Genomic DNA, 6,000 nt, shown 5'->3' with positions numbered 1-6,000 from the left:
ACGGAACAAGGTAACACAAACATCCTGTCTCTGTCACATCCCACTCTGTGGAGTGAAAACATATACTGTCATGTGACAGACAACAATCCCATGACTGCAATCACAGAGCAGGAATTGCTATTTCATACATTTCTTTTTTTCTTTTTCTTTTGTGTACCTTTTTTTCAAGTTTTTCAAGACTCAAAAGAATTAAAAATTAATTAAGGGCCACGATGTCTCAAGACATGTTGTCCGCACTGAGCATTCTGTACATTGACAGTCACAAACAAATTTTGGAAGTTTTCTGATGTCCTTTAGAGGAGAAATTGCAGAATTTTAAATACCCGTCATCATCCTTGGCTTCACTCAATTTTGTTTATTACACTCTTCCATTTTCTTCTGGGGGATTGGGAGGGGCCTCCCAAGTGGAGTAGCCTAGGGCCTCTCTTCATCTAAATCCAGCCCTGCATAAATCCCTGCATATTTTATATAAACTAAACTATTCAGTATTCCATTATCACATCCATCAAAACTTATTTACACTGTTGAATTTATCTTAATTCTGCCAACATTTTCAAATATACACAATTGTCCTCCATATTTTCAACAAGCATTTTCCAATCTTCTCTAAATGTACGTTCTTCTTGTTCTCTTATTCTAAATGTGCAAAGCTGCACACATTCCATCAGTTTCAGTTGCCATTCTTCTTTAGTTGGGACTTAGCTCATTTTCCGTTTTGGGGCTAACAAAACATGAGCTGCAGTAGTGACATACATAACCACATTTTAACCAATTTCTATGCACACCCACATATCCCCCTGTGTGCGCCATCCAGGCAAGCAAGAAATGTTCATCAGAGTTTGAGGACAAATTCTAGCCAGGCAGAAATACCTGGGAGTGGTAAGCAGGACCACCAAGGGGTGTGGCTTGTGAAGAGGGGTGTGGCCTGTGGAGAGGGGTGTGGCTTGTGAAAAGTTCCAAGGGCCAGAAAGAGGCTTAAAGAGCATTTGCCCCCCTCAAGGGGGTTAGGGCTCTCCATCCATGGTGTAAGCAAGTGACTTAAGGGCAAACAGCATCACCTATCATGGTCATAGCTGATGACACCTATGGCCCATACCAGATGCTGCTGTCTACCCAACATCACAGCACTGAAATAACAGCCCCAGCGCCTCCACCACTGCCAGAATGGGCACTGGGTCCCATTCAGAGGCACTCAGAAGTGAAAGTTGGAAACTGACCAGCCAACCACAGCATGCGTCACCACTAACATGAGGCATACGCACATAGCTAGCATGTCCGCTGCTGTTGTGCTGTGTGCAGCACCAGGATTGCAAAACTCTTTCTGAATAGTGGCTATTCAGAAAGCAGCACTTTTATTCTTGGGAATAGGATGCTATTCTGGCATCTCAGGACAAACGAGAAGGATTTTCAAGCTATTTCCATTGCACAATGCAGGCACAAAGCCATGGAACCGAAACTGCAATTGAGTGCTCAAAAGAAACGATGTCTATCCACATTTATTCAAGTTGGCATTTTTTTCATAAGCTGCTTAAGTCTGCAAGCTCTGTTGTGAACCCAGCAGTATTCAAGCATTTGCAGAATCTGGAACACATGCATGAACGTAGAGATCAGCTTGACAACAACTTGAAACTTGCTTTTTCGTTTGGTCCTATGCTTGTTTCAAGGTCATTTTTATTTTTGCACCGGACACAGTACATTTAACAGCGGTGTGTAGATGGACGCTTGTAATCTTTGCATCAGTGACTTTTTCTAATAGCCCATTCCTTTATATTTATTACCTAAAGAAGCACCATCTACATTTTTCTCCTTGGAATTCCTTTCTACAGCTTAAAATCATCCCAGTTGACCTAATAACTATATAAAGCCCTGTATTTGAAAATGCACAGGCGGATAAAACTACAGTGGTACCTCGGGTTACATACGCTTCAGGTTACATACGCTTCAGGTTACAGACTCCGCTAACCCAGAAATAGTACCTCGGGTTAAGAACTTTGCTTCAGGATGAGAACAGAAATCGTGCTCCGGCAGCACAGCAGCAGGAGGAGGCCCCATTAGCTAAAGTGGTGCTTCAGGTTAAGAACAGTTTCAGGTTATGAACGGACCTCCGGAACGAATTAAGTACTTAACCCGAAGTACCACTGTAGAGATCTGATAAACGCCATCACATCCAGTCCCTTACTGGAAAATATTCTATACCCAAACAGTCAAAGGAAAGAAAATTAGATGCAATATATAATTATGTTTACAGTATATAGCAAAGAAAATGTAGCAAAACCTGCCCAGAAGCCTCTGGCATATCCCTGTGGAAGGAAACTTATCATCCAACACCAATTTTGGCAACCAGTAGATCATGAGCCTGTTTTACTAACTAAAGTAAACACTAGGGAAATATACTACATGCCTGCTTGGGGTTGGAGACAATGGTTAAGCTACACTGCAGGGCAGAGATGATGGACATGTGTACAGTCCATCAATGTAGACAGGTCTATGAGATGTATTAACATAATGTACAGTATTTTTGTTGTTGCTATACGCAAACCTTAGAGCTTATTATACATCTGTTTCATCAAGTCTTGCTCACTTTCTAAACAGCATCTGTGCTGGTTGTTGCTCACATCCATGGTCCTCATTAATTCATTCACCTGCTGCTGTTTCCAGGTCTGTTAATTGAACTAGTATTTGACACCTTTGTTAGTAAGAGGTATTTTGGTTGAGAAGCATGCAGATAGGTCTGAGGTGGGAGGAGGGATTGGAAGAAGGGTTGCTGATGTCACAAAGAAACTAGTAACTCCCTAGATGAGTGGTTCCCAAATGGTTCGTGGACCCCAGGGGATCCACAGAACCCACCTGGGGGGGTGTCTGTCTGTGGCACCATTCACGTAACAAAAACTATTATAGATATCAACATTTTCAAAAGTAGGGAGTCCATGGCTTGGCTTCTGAAAAACAAGGGTTCCATAGTACTTAAATAATTGGGAACCACTGTCCTAAATGATGGGAGATTAGTACTATTGGGGGATTCTTTCAAAGATGAAAATTTGAAGACTCTCCAAACTTTGTTCATTACCTCCCTACTGGCGCCTGCATTAGCAGAACAGAGTCGTGGGAAGGTCCACAGAGTCATGTTTAAAATACATTCAATGCACAATTAAGGCACATGATTTCCTGCAAAGAATCCTGGGAATTGTTTAGGGGTATTGATAATTGTTAGAAGACCCCTGTCCCCACCATTCTCAGAGTGGTTAAACAATCAATCCCTCTTCCCAGAGGATTCTGGGAGTTATAATTCTGTGAGGGGAATAGAGGTCTCCTAACAACTCCCAGCAACCAAACTACAAATTACAGTTCACAGGGTTCTTTGGCGGAAGCCATGCCTGTTTAAAGTGGTATGACACTGCTTTAAAGGTATAGTGTAGAAGAGGCCATATTATGCTTTTATTTAAATTACAGCATTCATTTCTCAGTATGCCACGAGCCCTGTGGAGATGTCCTGGATGAGGTGGCCAGATCAGGAGCAAGGGTGGGAAAAGATTGAAAAGCTAGAGCAGGGGTCAGCAAACTTTTTCAGCAGGGGGCCGGTCCACTGTCCCTCAGACCTTGGGGGGGCAGGACTATATTTTTGGGGGGGGGAGAGAATGAACGAATTCCTATGCCCCACAAATAACCCAGAGATGCATTTTAAATAAAAGCACACATTCTACTCATGTAAAAACACCAGGCAGGCCCCATAAATAACCCAGAGATGCATTTTAAATAAAAGGATGCATTCTACTCATGTAAAAGCATGCTGATTCCAGGACCATCCGCAGGTCAGATTTAGAAGGTGATTGGGCTGGATCCGGCCCCCGGGCCTTAGTTTGCCTATCCATGAGCTAGAGTCTCATGATTCCAAGGGGGGTCCCAGAAGGTTGGAACAGACCTTAGCCAGTCCCCAGGAGGTCTGGAAGTTAGCGGAGGAAACTATAGGCACAGTGTCAGATATGGAGAGGGACCAAGCATGTTTTCTGGGGAAGAAACCTATCCTCATGTGACTTCCTTGTTTCAATACCAGCTCTCAGCCTAACCTACCACACATGGCTATTGTGAAGATATAGAAGAAGGCATAAAATGGACTTGGTGTTTGTATCATTAGCATCCAGTTTTGGTTCCCAACTCCTAAGCACGGGGCAAGAGAGAAGGTTAATTTACATGCATGTTTGATGTCTAGCCCTGTATTGTGATGAGGCTGTTTCTGCAGTTCACTCCAAAATTATATTCTTTAACCCAGCTTGAGCAAAACCATAGTCTCCCTTGGACTTGATTTTTTTTTTCTTGGATATAACTGTTGTTAAATAAAAATGACTCACTGATTCTACTGCTGTGCTTTATGTTAGTGTTTCATTTTAAGCTGCTCTCCAGATTCTCATCCCAGAAAATATTGGCTTATCTAAAAAGCTGCAACCATCAAATTGAAAACATATGAAGCTCATAGATCACTGGCTCTCCCTCCCTGCTTTCCCCCACTGCTTCCGTACTGCAGGCTTTTACTGTATTTTAAATGAAAACTCCCTGAGATTAAAGCTGCTGTGAAGCCTCCTGTAATCACTTTTTCTGCTGGATTTATTCAGCCTAGACATGTTCCTTTTGTGGAAAAGCAATAAACTTTCTCCCTCCCCCCCCCTCCCCTCCAGGAGATGGGGAAAGAAAAGGAGATTGGTTAAGGCTGCCAGATCAACATTTCAGAAGGAAGAGACACTGGAGTGCTCATCTTCTGGAGAGCTGTGTAAGGTTGGCTGCAATGCTTTCAGCATAGCTTTGGGGTATGGGGGTGGGTGAAACAAATCAGTGGCAGAAGCCTGTAAACTCTTTTATTAGGAAGAGTCCTTACTTAGAGACTGCAGTATCAAGGCTTCATTTGCTTGTGCAAAAGAGCAGTCCATCACCTTAGACCAGGGATGAGGAATATGTGACCCTCCAGATGTTGTTGAACTACAACTCCTTTCAGTCCAAACCTACATGGCCAATGGACCAGCAATATCTAGAGGAAGTGTGGAGAACCTTGGGTCCTCCAGATGTTGCTGAACTACAATTCCCATCATCCCCAGCTATCGGCCATGCTTGCTTTGGCTGACAGAAGTTGTAGTTCAGCAACATCAAGAGGACCAAAGGTTCCCCAGCACTCATCTAGAGGGACATAGGTTCCTCATCCTTGCCCAGACTGAGCCAGAGCCATCTTTCCTATTGGGCTTACTGGCACATTGTGTCAGGGCGCTGGCCTCTCAGGGGCACCCCAGTGAGTGGGGGAGCTGCGTGGCTCTGCCGGTGGCCTCCCCTTTCCCTGCATGCCCACCAACTGTGCCCCATCAACCATATGGCTGGCTGTCCTGCAGCTTCCTTCCCAAGCCTCTGGGGGGATCACTGGGAAATGGGGGGAGGGTGTGCTGGAGGGATCTTGATACGCCTGATATGCTTAAGATGGCCCTGGACTGAGCTTTCCTATTACTGCAGCTTAAACATATATTTTTCAATAGAATCAATTCACACATTCCATTGCAAGTCTTCAGTTGATAAATCAAGTGATTCCTATTTATGTGTGAATCCTTCCTCAGCCTAAGAGCCACCTCATGTAAAATACTTCCTTTATTAAAGTTGTTTCAGTGTGGGAAATTACTCGAATTATGCTTGTACATAAGGGAAAACAGAATCATACATTCAACACATATGGAAGAGATTTCATTGGTGTAGGAAATGTCTTGTGCGAGCTCAGGTTCTCATCTTGACATATGTGGCATTCAGAAGACCTATTTATTTGGTTAAATTCTAATCCCTTGTTCAAAAGTTGACTTTCAATGATTTCACCAAAATCCAAAATGCCTTGATTCTTGCTGTCTTTCTGCTGGTTGAGGGAGATCAAGACACTGGGATTTACTTCTGAGCCAGTTGTATGGTGACAACCTTACACATTTTTTAACTTTCAGAAATCCCGTTTTTCAGCTACAGCTTCCCACCCACCCCTGTCTC

This window comes from Podarcis liolepis (genome assembly GCF_965112155.1).
Source record: "Podarcis liolepis genome assembly, chromosome: 3".
In the NCBI taxonomy this organism is placed as follows: Eukaryota; Metazoa; Chordata; class Lepidosauria; order Squamata; family Lacertidae; genus Podarcis; species Podarcis liolepis.
The sequence above is the reverse complement of the archived record's forward strand: the minus strand, read 5'-3'. Positions refer to the sequence as shown.